At 31.0% G+C, this 14956-nt stretch overlaps 1 protein-coding gene and 1 pseudogene across 1 annotated transcript in view; both read left to right on the forward strand.

Moving 5' to 3' along the window:
• The window catches only part of LOC125870358 (MLP-like protein 28), a 56944-nt gene extending 46104 nt beyond the window's left edge, over positions 1-10840 (forward strand). The window contains exon 3 of the transcript XR_007446885.1: positions 10752-10840. The gene's annotated coding sequence lies outside the window, so the exon portion shown is untranslated. The remainder of the gene's footprint in view (positions 1-10751) is intronic.
• Positions 9054-10866, forward strand: LOC125870356 (MLP-like protein 28; annotated as a pseudogene).
• Positions 10867-14956: the final 4090 nt, after the last annotated feature.

Below are 14956 nucleotides of genomic sequence, written 5' to 3' on the forward strand. Positions count from 1 at the left end.
ACTTTGCTGGATTCAACTTCAGATTATACTTACGCAACCTCTCAAAGAACTTTCGTAAGTCATCCAGGTGGTCTGAACTTCTTTTGGATTTGATAACGACATCATCCACGTACACTTCAATTTCCTTGTGGATCATATCATGAAAAGGGGTAGTCATGGCCCTCATGTAGGTTGCACCGACATTTTTTAGACCAAATGGAATTACTCTGTAGCAATACACTCCCTACGAAGTGATAAACGATGTCTTCTTTTGGATTTGATAACGACATCATCCACGTACACTTCAATTAACTCTTGTTTTCTTTCAAACTCCAAATGTATGTTGGCTCGTGTCTCCTTCACGATTTCCTCATTTCCTAAGTTGACAACCTCTGTTTTATCCATATTGGGTTTTTTTTTTACTTTCAACTTGCTCAATCTCATGTGGTAGATTTTTCGGCATCATGCTTTCATCGTACTCTTCGTGATCTTGTTCATCGCTTTCACATTGCTCGGTGGATTCGTTACATGTCATAACCGTTGAACGAGGATTTTTATTAATATGAGTGTTGAAAAGTGCAAAAGGTAAGTAAAAATAAATAGATATTTAAAATAATGAGAAATGTTTTAAAGAGAATAAAGACTTTTTATTTCAAAGCATTATAGCTTTTAGAAGAGGCAAGCAACAAAAGATTAGGCATGATTCAAGCCTCAATTTGATCATGCGAATTTTTAAAACTAAGACTATTTTTCCACACTACCAGGACTCTGGTTGAAATAGGGACGGGCTGGTGGTCCAATTCTGCAAGATTTCTCCAGGTTCGGCATTACAAATGTCAACTTGTTGAGATTTATCCCTTCTTCTTCTCCAGCCATGGCCACGAACAGATTGCATATTCCTTCTACGATGTCATCAACGCCATCTTGATCTGGAATCAAAGCTTGTTCTGGTACAAAGATTGTATCGCTTGACCCATGATGGTCTATTTTCGAGGCAGGTGCATATTAGAGTCCGTTGGTGCCTCTCTGATGCTTCAGCTGGATCGTCTCAACTATGCCATTGGACTTAGGTCCAAGTCCATTCTTAGGCTAATATCCATACTTCAACATCTCTAACGCAACCATTTTTGCTGCACTTGACAACTTTGTATTACCTACCTCTACTTCCTCATTGACCCTTATAGCTTGCCATATGAACCCATGGTCTTCCCAGCAACAGGTTTGTAACATCCGGCAATGTGAAATAATTGAAGAGGCTTAGAATTGGAAATTTTCATTTTTGGAAAGAATTTTAAAAATCTGGAATTTTGTCTAAGTATGGAAATCAGTGAGTTTTTGGCCAACTTTGAGCAGTCATAACTCCTAGCTCAGGATGAGTTAGGAGTATTTCCAGTTATTATTGTGAAGCTTGTGGAATGATCTTTCCAACGCCACCGAGTTTGCTCGATTCCGATTTTGTATGAGCGAGTTATGCCCTTTGAAAGTTGGGCAGTTGGCAGGGAATCCGTCCGAAAATTTTAAGGGCATTTTGGTCTTTTCACTAACCAATTCTTTTGGTTATATTATAGTGTTAGACTGATTTTTGGATCATTTTTATCTCATTTTAAAAGAGTAAGAGCTAGGGCTTGAGAGAAGAAGAAGAGAAGAAAGAGGAGATCAAGCAAGTTCCGTCGTGGATATCGTCGGGGGTGATCCCTAGCAAGGTATGTGAGTTTTTGGTGTGGGTTGATCCTTTCCCCCACACACCAAACTTGTTTTATTTTTTTTTGAGAAAAGGTTGGTCATGTTGTTGGAGTTGTTGGGTTGTGTTGTTGGTGTTGTTGATTTGTGTTGTTGAAGTTGTTGGTTGTGTTGTTGGAAGTTCTTGTTCGTTTAGTACATGATTTGATTGTGTTTTTGAGTTGAATCTAGTGTATGTTAAGGGTTTTGATGATCCTCAGTGTCTGTGGGATGAAACTTGGAAGTTTAGAAGGTTTAGAGTTGGAGAAAAGTCAAGTTTTCGGGGAAAAGGGCTGGGGCGTCGCGCCAGCCAGCGCGCCCCAAAAGGGACTCTGAGGTCCAGCCCTTGGGGCGCCGCCCCTACCAGAGCCCCAACCAGACCTCTCTGAAGTTTGAGGTTTGGCGCTCCACGCCTCTCAGAGCGCCAAGAGAGCCAAGTCTTCCCATTCTTTTAACACTTTCTCATGCATGTTCCTAGGTATTATACCTATGTTTCATAGTTGTTTCCGACACTCCAAAGTACGTCTAAACATCAAGAATCCCTCCATAACATGTGATCAAACACCTTGAATTCATAATTCCAATTCAAGGAAAGTTAGATTCCAATTCAAGGAAAGTTAGATTCCAATTCAAGTGAAGTTAGTTTCCAAGTCAAGTGAACTTAGTTTCCAAGTCAAGTCGAGTTAGAAGCCAAGTGAAATTAGAAGCCAAGCTTAGAAGTTAAGTAAGTCCAAGCAAGTCTTCAAAGTTTTCAAGAGTCTTCATTGAACGTTTTAACTTCATTCTAGAGCTCAAGTTCCAAGTTAAGTATAGAGTTTCAAGTCAAGCAAAGAGTATAGAGTTTCAAGCTAAGTAAAGAGACTCAAGTTTCAAGTCGAGCAAAGAGTATCGAGTTTTCAGTTAAGTCAAAAGTTTCGAGTTAAGTCAAGAGTCAAGAGTTGAGTTCATTTCTCAAAAGTAATTAGGGAACTAAGTATTTCCCAAAGAAGTTTATAAGTGTTTTCACATTTAAGTTGAGAGGAAACTGAGATTTCCAAAAGAGTTTTGAGAAGTTTGAGCACTATCTCTTTTAAAAAGAAAAGATGAGTTTTGCAAAAGAGTTCTAAAATATGATTAGTATGACAAATCGAGTATGTCATTAATGTTTAAACAGTATGGTCTCTAGATATACCATTAATGTTTAAGCAGTATGAATATCCCGAGTCATCAATGATCATATTAAAAATATGGTTTTGATTTGTTCTTTTTAGAAAGAGTTTTCAAATGCCTTCGGGCTAAGTTTTGAGTAATTATCTCAACTAAAGAAAGATGTGTTTAAAACACTTATGAGCTAAAGTATTTTTGGGAGTAGTCTTGAGCACCGAATTGGGGGAGCGTTCAAAGAACTCACAGCCCCCATAGAACCATGTAGCCAATATGGGATTTCTCGGGTCATACTTTTTAGATGACCACGAAAGTTAAGCTAGCGGATCCACTAAGCAATAGTAAGGTCCTATATCACGGCAAGGTATAGGATGGTCCTTGGGCAACGTGAGGTAAAACGTTGTATCACCACTTAGTTTCATAGTGGTGGTTATCGGTTAGAGAAACTCCCACAACAGTAGAAAGAGCTTGGTTCCTCGATAAGTTCTGCTTAGTATGGATGGGGGTATGGAACTTCATTCATGCATTGCACAAGTAGCCTTTGAGAGGAAGCATGGTATTTTCATGATATTATAAATATGATTTTTACGTCATGTTTTAATAGTTTTAAAAGCTTTATATATATTGCATGTGTCTCATTGCTTTATATTGAGTTTAGTTATTCATGAGTTGATCAGAGTCAAGGTAAGTTCTCTATTGTATTCCTTTCAAGCTTAAGTTGTTGTTTAGAGGTCCAGCTCGCATACTCGTACATTCCATGTACTGATGCCAGTTGGCCTGAATCTTGTTATGATGCAGACGCAGGTACCCAGGATTAGCATCCAGCACGCCGTTGATCCAGTTGAGCACTCCAGAGTCAGTGGTGAGCCTCCTTGCTTTCCGGAGGACTCAATCATTTTGGTTTTCTTAGTTTTGTTTTATTAGGATGCTGCGGGGTATGTCCTAACATCCATCTCAGTATTTTTAGAGGCTTCATAGACAGTCAGTCAGTTAGTTGAGTCTCTCTTTTGTGTATATGTATAAATATTCTATTTTGAGACTCGAGCTGCCTTCGTGGCCAAATTTGTATCAGTTAAGTTGTCTTATGACTTTTCATTACATGAAGTTATTCTGTTGAGTTGAGTTCCGCTGAGTTAAGAAAGTCAGGCCAAGGGTTCGCTTGGGGCCAGCAATAGTCTCCGAGTGCCGGTCCCGCCCAGGGTGTAGGCTCGGGGCGTGACAAGGTTGTAGTTGGATGATACATCCATCACTTGAAATAGGATGGGGAATTCAGCCGGCCCCACCTGCAATATGAGATAGATCTCTCCAATGACACTTCTTTGCGCTCTATCAAAAGCTCTAACTTTCACACGACTTTTCTTTATCTCTTCCATATTAACACCTAAATCCCTCAAAGTGGTAAATGGACAGATGTTGCATCCAGAACCACCATCAATTAGAATTCGAGTCACAACCTTATCACAACACTTGACTGTGATATGAAGTGCTTTGTTGTGCCCTGCCCCTTTTGCAGGCAGCTCATCATCATGGAAAGAAATCTTGTTAGCTTCCATTATTCTTCCAATCGTTAAAGCTTAGGTTTCACTGGTGGTCTCTTTTGGAATATTCACTTCGTCTAACACTTCCATCAAAGCATTCCTATGAGCTTCAGAACTCATACGTAAAGACAAAATAGATATGTAGGCAGGCATTTTCTTCAGCTGCTCTTCGACTGAATAGTCTTTAGGCTGCATCTTCTTCCAAAATTCTGCGACTTCAGCATCGGTAACATTCTTCCTTGGATTATGTTCTTTTCCAAGAACTCTTTGATTTAGGTCCTCTGGGGCATAACACCTCCCCGACCTAGTTATCCATTGAGCCATGACAGTGTCAATCATTTTGCCCTTGGCACATGCTCGATAGCCCCATGGGACTGCTTTGGTGCCATATTCAGGCTTTTTAGAGATCAAAGTGGTCACTACAACTCTTGGGAGATATGTTTGGACAGTCAGAGGTTCCCTTAGTTGAACAGTGATAACAGGTTGCGCCGAAGATGTCATGACATCTGGTTCATCTATGTCTGGACTGTCAGGGCCCCCATATTCTTCATCTAGAGTAACCATGTTGACTTTCCGATTTTCATGGTTTGGCAAGGGGTTGTTCATATTGGGAGGCGCTGGAGTGCATTTGATTACTCCTCTTCTGATCAAAGACTCAATCTGGTTCTTCAACCGATAATAATATTTTGTGTCGTGTCCTTGGATTCCCGAGTGGTAAACGCATCGCTTGTTTCCATCGAAATTATGAGGGATTGGATCAAGAAGTTTTCCTTCAACTGGTTGCAGCACTCCCGTTGTCTTAACCTCTCAAACAATTGGGTGTAGGGTTCGGCGATCGATGTGTAAGTGTGAGCATTTCTAGCTTCAAGATTTGGACGTGGTCTCGGTGCATATGCTGGTCTATTTTGGTGGATTGGTTCTTGGACAGGGGCATATGGTCTTGGAGGATTTTGGTATGTTGTTGCCTGGGGTGGATTATAATATGGTTTGTTATTTTTATTCCAAGAATAAAATTTGCCTCACCAAGATCTTTCATATCAAAATGACTTCTAAGAACATTTTTAGCTTCATCAATCACATTCATATTAGAGCCAAAGATAAATAAATCAACATATAGGCAAATAATCACATGTGAATTATTCCAAAACTTATGATATATGCACTTATCATACTCATTTGTTTTAAAACCATTTTCAATCATGCAGGAATCAAACTTTTCATGCCATTGTTTTGGTGCCTATTTCAAGCCATATAGGGATTTAGTAAGTTTACATACTTTGCTTTCTTGGCCTGCTTCAACAAAGGACTCAAGTTGATCCATTTAAATTTCCTCATTTAGGTCTCCATTTAAAAAAGTAGTTTTTACATCCATTTTATGAATTTGCAAATAAAAAATTGCAGCCATAGCAATTAAAAGTCTTATAGATGTAATTCTTTTTACCGGAGAAAAAGTATCAAAAAACTAGGTCTTCTAGTTGTTTAAAACCTTTTGCAACTAGTCTAACCATGTATTTATCAATAGATCTATCCGGTTTCAACTTTTTTTCCTAAGACTCATTTGCAACCAATTGTTTTACAACCCGGTGGTAAATCAATTAACTTCCAAGTTTTATTAGAAATTAGAGATTCCATTTCATCATTTACAGCCTCTTTCCAAAAAATGGAGTCATGTGAAGATAAAGCTTCTTTCAAAGTGAGAGGGTCATCTCCAACATTAAACACATAAAAATCAGGACCAAAATCTTTTTCTACTATAGCTCTTTTACTTCTTCTTAACTCAAAATCACCAATTTCTTTATTTTTCAAAGTAGAAGTAGAAGAACTAGGTAGTGACAAAATATTTTGTTCAATCCTTTGACCCCCACTATTTTAAGAATCAAAAGGAAATTTATTTTCATGAAAAATAGCATCACTCGATTCTATCATAATATTATCTTCAAGATTAAAAAATTTATAGGTTGTACTATTTGAAGCATAACCAAGAAAAGCACAAGTAGTAACTTTCTTACCCAACTTTGTAATCTTGGGATCCATTAGCCTCACAAAGGCTAGACAACCCCAAACTCTTAGATATTCAAACTTGGCTTGTAACCTTTCCACAATTCAAAACGTGTCAATTTAGACTTTTTATGAGGCACACGATTCAACACATAACAAGCAGTCAAAATAGCTTCACCCCAAAAATTTGAAGGTGCATGTGACTCAATAAGCATGGCATTAGTCCATTCAACCAAAGTTCTATTTTTCCTTTCCGCTACTCCATTAGATGAAGGAGAGTAAGGAGTAGTTTCATGAATTATTCTCAATGATCTAACAAAAGAATTAAATTCTTTTGACTCATATTCACGGCCTCTATCACTTCTAATTCTTTTTATTTTTCTTCCAAACTGATTTTTAACCTCATGGAGATAAGTTTTGAAAATTTCAAAAGCATCACTTTTATTTTTCATCAAGTAAACATATGTAAACTTAGAAAAATCAACAATGAAACTGATAAAATATCTATTACCTCCACGAGTTAAAATTCCACCAAGTTCACAAATATCAGTATGAACTAATTCTAACAAATCAGTTTTTCTTTCAACTTGAAAATGAGGCCTTTTAGTGATTTTGGCTTTACTACAAACCTCACACTTTTCAAAAAAAAAATTAATCATTAGAATTAATCATAAACTACTCATGATTCCAACATAACGATCATTAATATGACACAAACGAGCATGCCAAAAATTAGTAGAAGAAAGCATATAAACAGAAGTAGAAGCCTTATTCACTTCAACATTCAATTTGAACATCCCATCACAAGCATACCCCTTTTCCACAAAAATATCCTTCTTCACAATTACATATTGATTAGACTCAATAATCTGTTTAAAGACTGCTTTATTAAGAAGAAAACTAGACATCAATTTTTTTCTCATGGAAGGAGTATAGAGTATATCTTTCATACTCTTCCAGAAGTAAGACATAATTCGACATCTCCCGTACCAAGCACTTGAGTTTTGTGAGAATCACCAAGCATGATGGTTTTGGGCACCTCAAAATGAGTATATTTTTAAACTAGTCTTTGTCATAACAGACATGACGATTTGAACCAGAATCAGCCCACCATCCATCAACACTCTCAACCATGTTTATGTCGGTAATCACCGCCACAAAAGGTTCTTCGATAACGTTTTCCTGAGGGTTAGGAACACGTTTCCGAAATCTGCAAAATCGAGCAATATGCCCACTCTTGCCACAAACAAAGCACGGTCCCTTATCTTGAACTTGTTGATTTTGGGCTTGATTATTTTCACCATAATTTTTCTTAGGAGGTCTACTATTATTTTTCTTAAATTTTTTCTTCTTAGGCTTCAAAGAAGTATTTTTGTGAGTTTCAAGAGTAGCATTATTTGAAGTAATTAAATTTACCTTCGTTGTGATGTTGCCCTCTTCTTTTTGTAAAAGTGCATATTGACCCCTTGCCTCTTCACCATCGTACTTTTCCACGTTCTCATGATGAGAAATAAGTTCATCATCATCCATGGAGGTGTCATCAACTTTATTAGGATTCTTCTCAGTTAACACATAAGAAACATTGAGAAGATTTATGTAGAAAAGTCTTCCTAGCAATGAATAGGAAGATAATGGGTAGTAAATAGTGGAGATAAATGGCCTAGAGGTTACATATGTTACAAAGAATAATGAGGAATAATGAGTGAAATAATGTGAGGGCATTCAATGCCACTAACGTGCAAAAATGAAGAACTGCACAACCACCATAATTCACAACGTTCACTGGAACGTTTATCACCATGAATAATGGCATTTAAGCCAAATAACAATTGGCATTACTCAGCCATTTAAAGGAGAATCAGGTGACCAACAATCAATAGAGCAAAAAAGCATACATTTATAATATTAAAATGCTCACGCTAACAGTTTTCTAATACAATAATTCAATTGTCATAGTCATCATATTGATTACAGAATCACGAAACCACGTCTCAATAAATCTAAGTTGTCACCATTATTATTAGGGAAAATTGTATGAAATAGTAAATTATTAATTCAAATTAAATGCTATAGCCATAATTTATTTTAATTATAATTCGCAGTAAACATCCCTTTTTTTGCCATCTGATTCGATATACAATTAGCCATTTTCTATATACAATTAGTCATTTTATACATTTCGGTATAAAATGTATTTTTGTTTGTATAAAGCGAGAGAAAAGTGTATATACAAATACAAATACACATATTTTCGTCCTATACACTTGTAATTATATAAAAACAGACCTTATTATACAAATTACAATGTATAAATAAATTTATACAAAACTGAACAATTTAAAATGGGATGTTTGTAGCGAATTATACAAATCAAAAGCTCCATAGCAAACATAAAATTTGCTATAGAGCGCAATTATACAAACTATAGTTATAACATACAAATATGATTTTTATGTTTGCTATGTGTGAAAGTTGCTCGTATAATTATTATTATTATTATTGTTATTATTATTATTTATATAAATAAATACTCAACTTGGAGATAATAATTGTAATAATTTATGCCCCAAAGTGCAACTATATAAAGACTTCCATTTCTGATTCATTATTCATCAATTTTTTCCAATTAAATACTTTTATTTCTATATTATATAATCCATTTATTTTATTAAAAAAATGGGTTTGAAAGGAAAGTTGATTTCAAAAACAGAGATAAAAGGTTGTAAGGATTTATTTCATGAAATGTTTTGTGAAACACCACACCATCTTCCAAATGTTGTACCACAAACCATTCAAGCTGTTGATTTACATGAAGGAGATTGGGTACTGTTGGCTCCGTTGTTAACTGGAATTATACTATCGGTAACATTTTTTAATCACTTATTTTAATTTAACCGTATGTTTACCATTATTTATTCTAGTCCATGACTATTTATGACAATTTCTCTAGTTACAAATTAGTATATAGGAAAATTATTTTCTTCTTCCCAATTAGCCTAATCATTAAGTAAGCATTAGTCCAACAGTCCTATGGAAGGTTTACTTCAAAATATTTGTTGTTGTTTTTTTTTGAAAAAAAAGGAGTCATTTTTACTTCTTTTTTTTTTTCCTGGATTTACTCTTATTATTCTAATTACGGACTTATTAATTATTAAGACCTGTCAAATACGGCTCCTATTGGGCCTTTTTCAAAATAAAATAAAATATATTTTGTTACCTCTTGGCTGAAACTTTATGATTTAGGCTGAATATTTTTTTTCAAATGTATTTAACTAAAAATAATGGAGTTTAAGCAAAAAATTTACAAATTTGGACCGAAAACAAATAAGAAATACACAAAAATAATCTGTCATTACTTCTATAGATAAATCAAAAGAAATAAACAACTACTATTATTTTGAATAAAAAAATTTATTTGGCTAAAACATTAGGCTCTAGATAGCAAATGTGTTTTAAAATAAATTTGACCCGAAAGAAAGAAGAAATACATGGTTGCAATGAATAGCTATTGCGTCTAAGCAAAAAATAAAATAAAACTCTATTATTTTAGATAAAAATCCAAAAATAATTTAGATATACACTGAATAAAACGTTCAAATAAAGGATGGTTCGAATATATTCCTTGTAGGGTATTATTCACCATATAAGTAAAAAGATGGAAAAATCTAAAAAAATATACCGTCTAACATATTTATTTATATTTCGGCCTGTAATAATATTTATTTATATTTCGATTGTGTTAATTAATAAATGGAAAAATATAAAAACCCAACATAAAATCTTGTCATGTAACCTAATATAATATTATTAAAAATTATATGGGGGGGGGGGGGGGNATGGTAATTATATATACACAACACAATATATCAACCTTATATAAATATGTATAATCGTGTATAAATGGTGTATATGACTACGTGGTGTAAATGTTTTTTTATAGACAAAACCTAATTTTACTTCTTTTTTTTCTTCACAAATATAGAGGGGGATGAGAAGGTTGTAAAGGTGATTATTGACGAGATAAACAAGGAAAAAAGGTTAGTGACATTCAAGGCATTTGAAGGTCATTTGATAGAGGAATACAAGGCCTTCAAAGCTACTATTCATATTGAGAATGAAGGAGATAACAACTTGGTTATATGGACTATTGAATATGAAAAGCAAAACGAAGACATTCCAGAACTCTTCTCTTATTTGCAATTAGCCACTAATCTAACCAAAGATGTTGACACCCATCATGTCAACCAGTAATATTCTATGTTATTCAGACTCTTCAAATATATGGACAAGTGTGTAGATCCTTCAATAGTATGTTTTTCAAGAATCCAAGTAATATGTTGTGAATAATGTATTTCCATGTTCTCTTTGAAAGAGGTGGTTGCTTGTTGATGTTTGTGTTTCCCATAAAGATGTAATTTGCTTTGTTGTATTTTCATGAAATAAATTGTACTATTTCGTTTCTTGAAGAACAAAAATTATTTATCTGATTTGACTTTGTGATTAAAGTAAGTTGAATTTTTAGTCCTCTCTGTTTTGGTAAGATTTTATGTCATCGGAGGAAATTTCAAAAATAGCTAAGAGTAGAAATATAATATGGTTCTTTGCTATAGTTTGTTTAATAACGATTCGTAGCTACACATTAGAAGGAGGAGATATACGAGAGAGATTGAGAGAGGGAAGAGAGAGGCGAACGATATCAGGGAAAGACACACAATTGATTTGTATATCTGATTGATATTGTATCACGAATATAATTAATATAATTGATTTGTATAAGATAAAATTAGCTATTAGAAAGAGTAGAGAGACGTGTGAGATTGGGAGATGGAGAGGGAGAAGAGAGGAAAGCGAGATCTGGGAGAGAGAGGTGTGAGAGATACAATTGATTTGTATATCTTATTGATAATTGTATATCAGACAGATAATAGTATCACGAATACAATTGATTTATATCAATGAATATATTTGTATCAAAGACTTATTGTATACAATTTGTTGATGCAAATCAATTGTATCAAATATATTAACGAATACAATTTGTATCAAGGAATACAATTGTATCGTTGTTGTAATTCATAAAAAAAAAAAATTGTATTCATTTGTCGCCTTGTGTATTATATTAACTAGTATACATGCCCGCGCGTTGCGCAGATAATTTAAAATGTAATAATTTTATAATTAAAAATAACTAATAAAATGTATTATACACTTAATAATAGAATTTAATTTATAATAATACAATGATATTAATCATTAACTTGTTTATTTGAGCATATTAAATTAATATTATTAGTACACACTTTATTTTATTGTGTTAAAATATTATATCTTTTAGTTTTATAATTTATTATGGTGATTTTTTCCTAAGGATACTATTAATTTTATGATTATTTTATCTTGATCAAATATGAGATGCTTCAAATATTTTTACGTGTTTGTACTTTGTTCTTTTTATGTTGTTTGAATAAAAAAATTATGTTAATAATTTATTAATTCTAATAGTTCATATAAAATATTTGATATCATGAAATTAAATGGCATGTTAATACATTTTCTATATATGTTTTAGTTAAAATCAAAATATTTTTTAGTATTAAATTTGTGTAAAAATATAATAATATAAAATTGATTTAAAGGTAAAAATAATCTTAATTAATACAACCGCTATATTAGATTTACTCAAAGTTTGTATTGGATATTTTAAAATTTTAATTTGAATTGTATTAGAAAACATATGGATATGAATGAGAGGTTGTTGATTTGAATTTATCCACTTGAGTATATTATGAGTACTAATAGTTATCTTGTATTCAATTTTTAAAAAAAAAAAATTGAAAATTATAAATTGTGCCATATATTTTAGAATCACAATTTTCAACTTAATTTAATGTTGTTATTATTTAATATTGTGAATTCTTAAATTTGCTAAATGACTTATATTTGTTATATTGTTCAAGATAGAATTTAACGCTTGCTAAATATAGATAAATATTATTTATCTTAAATCCAAAAGTTTAAAGTTGATGAAATTTTAAAGTGACCACTTATATTTAATTAGGACTTATCTGGAACTTATTTATATAATTGGCTACTTAAAATTTCAAATTCAAAATGAATTGGTTAATAGTTATCATATCGAATCCTAATTTTTAGCACCATGGAAAAGAAGTTTTAAAACTCCCTATTTAATTGGATAAAAAAAAAATTATAAATAAAGATTAATTCGGTATTGAAATTGTAATTTTTGTAAGCGTAAGATTTTGCAATGTTTTTATAGTGTTTGCAATTTTTATTTTTAGTGTTTGCATTTTTACGTAACTTTTTTTTTTGTGTTTGCAATATTTAACTTTTTATTTTTTGACAATTTTAAAAGTTAACAATGAGATATAGATATATAGATATATAGACTACCATTTTACATATATTTTTATTAGTTTTTCTAATGGCAAGGATTTTATATATAAATGAATTATTCTTCTTATCATGTTTAAAATATATTAAACATTTTATATATAAATGCGGCAATCTATTTATTTAAAATAAGAGTGAATTCTTCTTATTATTTTTAAAATATTAAATTTAGAAGTTGCGGAAACATAGTTAAAATATTTCACATTAAAAATATATGATAACTTCCAATAAAAAAGGAATCACATACAGTTATTCCTTATTTTCTAGAATCGATTTAAAATCATTTTAAAAATAATTTTCTTTATTTTAAAAAATCAGTTTTTTTAGCATTATCTTATATATTTATCATGATAATAAATTTTCAACCTTTTACAAAATAATATTTTTTTAGCTAATTTATAAAATGGATTTAAAAAAAAGTATTTATATCTGTTCTTAAAAATGTTGACAGTTGTCATTATTTGTGTAAGTTGATGACAGGTTTCAATTTTTATTTCAAATTTTAATTTATAATATTTAATTATTTATATAATATTTAATTATTATTTAAAATTCTAAAAATTTCTGGCGCTGACATGTGACATTTTTTCTTCTCATATTATATATAGATAGCTATATAGATAGATTATTATTATTATTATTATCTGCATTTTTTGTAATAAATAAATATGTTGTATTTTTAAATTTTAAACTAATAACTACCCACTAAAATCAATCCTTAAAATTCTTTTAATTAACGTGATGCATGTTTTTTTTTTTTGAATTTTGAAATCAATAACTATCCTCACTTCACAATTAAAAATTTGAAATTAAAATTTTCATATTTAATATTTATTTTTAAATTTAAAATTATTATGGGACACTAAAACCACCCCTTAAAATTCTCCACTAACTAATCTATAAACATTTATCTTTATTAAATTATCAATTATTTTTAATTTTTAATTTACTATTACTCTCTTCTTTCATTTTATGTTTATTTGTTTAGTCTTTTTTTCTAATAGGTATATATTTAATTCTTCAGTATAGTTTAACACTTATAGATACTATTAAGATTTAATTTTAAAATGGTAAACTAATTTTATATAAATAATTAATGTATTATTTTTAATATTAATAAATTAAACTTGAGAAGTTATAAGCACTACCAACATTATATTATGAGAGAAGCGTGAAAATATACATGTCAGTTCATTTCAAGTCAATTCTAATTCAAAATTTTAAAAGCAATAATGTCAATTATTATATTAGATTTAAAAATATGTCGAGAAAATTTTATGTGGTAGAATGAAAAAAATGATAAGGATAACATTTATAAAAATGAAAAGATGAAAATAACACTTTGTAAGGCATCATTCATTTTATATTCTTATTATATACTACAACAACAAAGAAAATAAATTTTTTTATCCTTTGTTAAAAATATTTACATGAAAATAGAATACTATCATAAGAAAGTGAGAAAAGTAGGATTAGTGGTGATTTTTAAATCTTCGTCTATGATTTAAACACCACAAACCAAACTTAAAATTACTCTTTAAAAATTAATGTCCTATTTTTCAATTAAAGAAGTTTTAAAAAAAATTAAAAAAATTATTTAAGTTTTTGTTATTTGGATAAAATCAATTGTGTTGTAAATTATTAAAATTTTATCCACGACACTGTTTTTTGTTAGATATATTTTTTGCTAATTTCAAAATTATTTGTTTATATAATTTTTATAAAGAATTTGATTTTGAGATTAATAAGATATTTACAAATTCCTTTATTTCTAAGATAAAATAAAAATTGAGATTAAAAAGGATAATTGCGTAAGTGTTGATTCTTTTTTATAAATAAAATATGTAAAGGGAGGAATACAATTATTAGCCTCATAAAGCAAATCAAATTTCAACCTATGGATGTGTCATCATGATTACTCATTATTAATAACATTAGCATTTCCATCGAATATAACTCACCAATGTATATTTGCATATCGTGATATATTTAACATACTTATTCATCATCCTTCGTGTGTGTGAAAATGAACATTTTTCTTTTAACGACATTCACGCATACATCATGACTAACTTACACATTTATTTCGGCCTTTTAAAAATATATATGAAACAAAAATTCTTAAATTAGTGTTTATTTGAAATTTTTTACATGCTACAAATATATTC

This window comes from Solanum stenotomum, chromosome 7, assembly GCF_019186545.1.
Source record: "Solanum stenotomum isolate F172 chromosome 7, ASM1918654v1, whole genome shotgun sequence".
Classification (NCBI taxonomy): domain Eukaryota; kingdom Viridiplantae; phylum Streptophyta; class Magnoliopsida; order Solanales; family Solanaceae; genus Solanum; species Solanum stenotomum.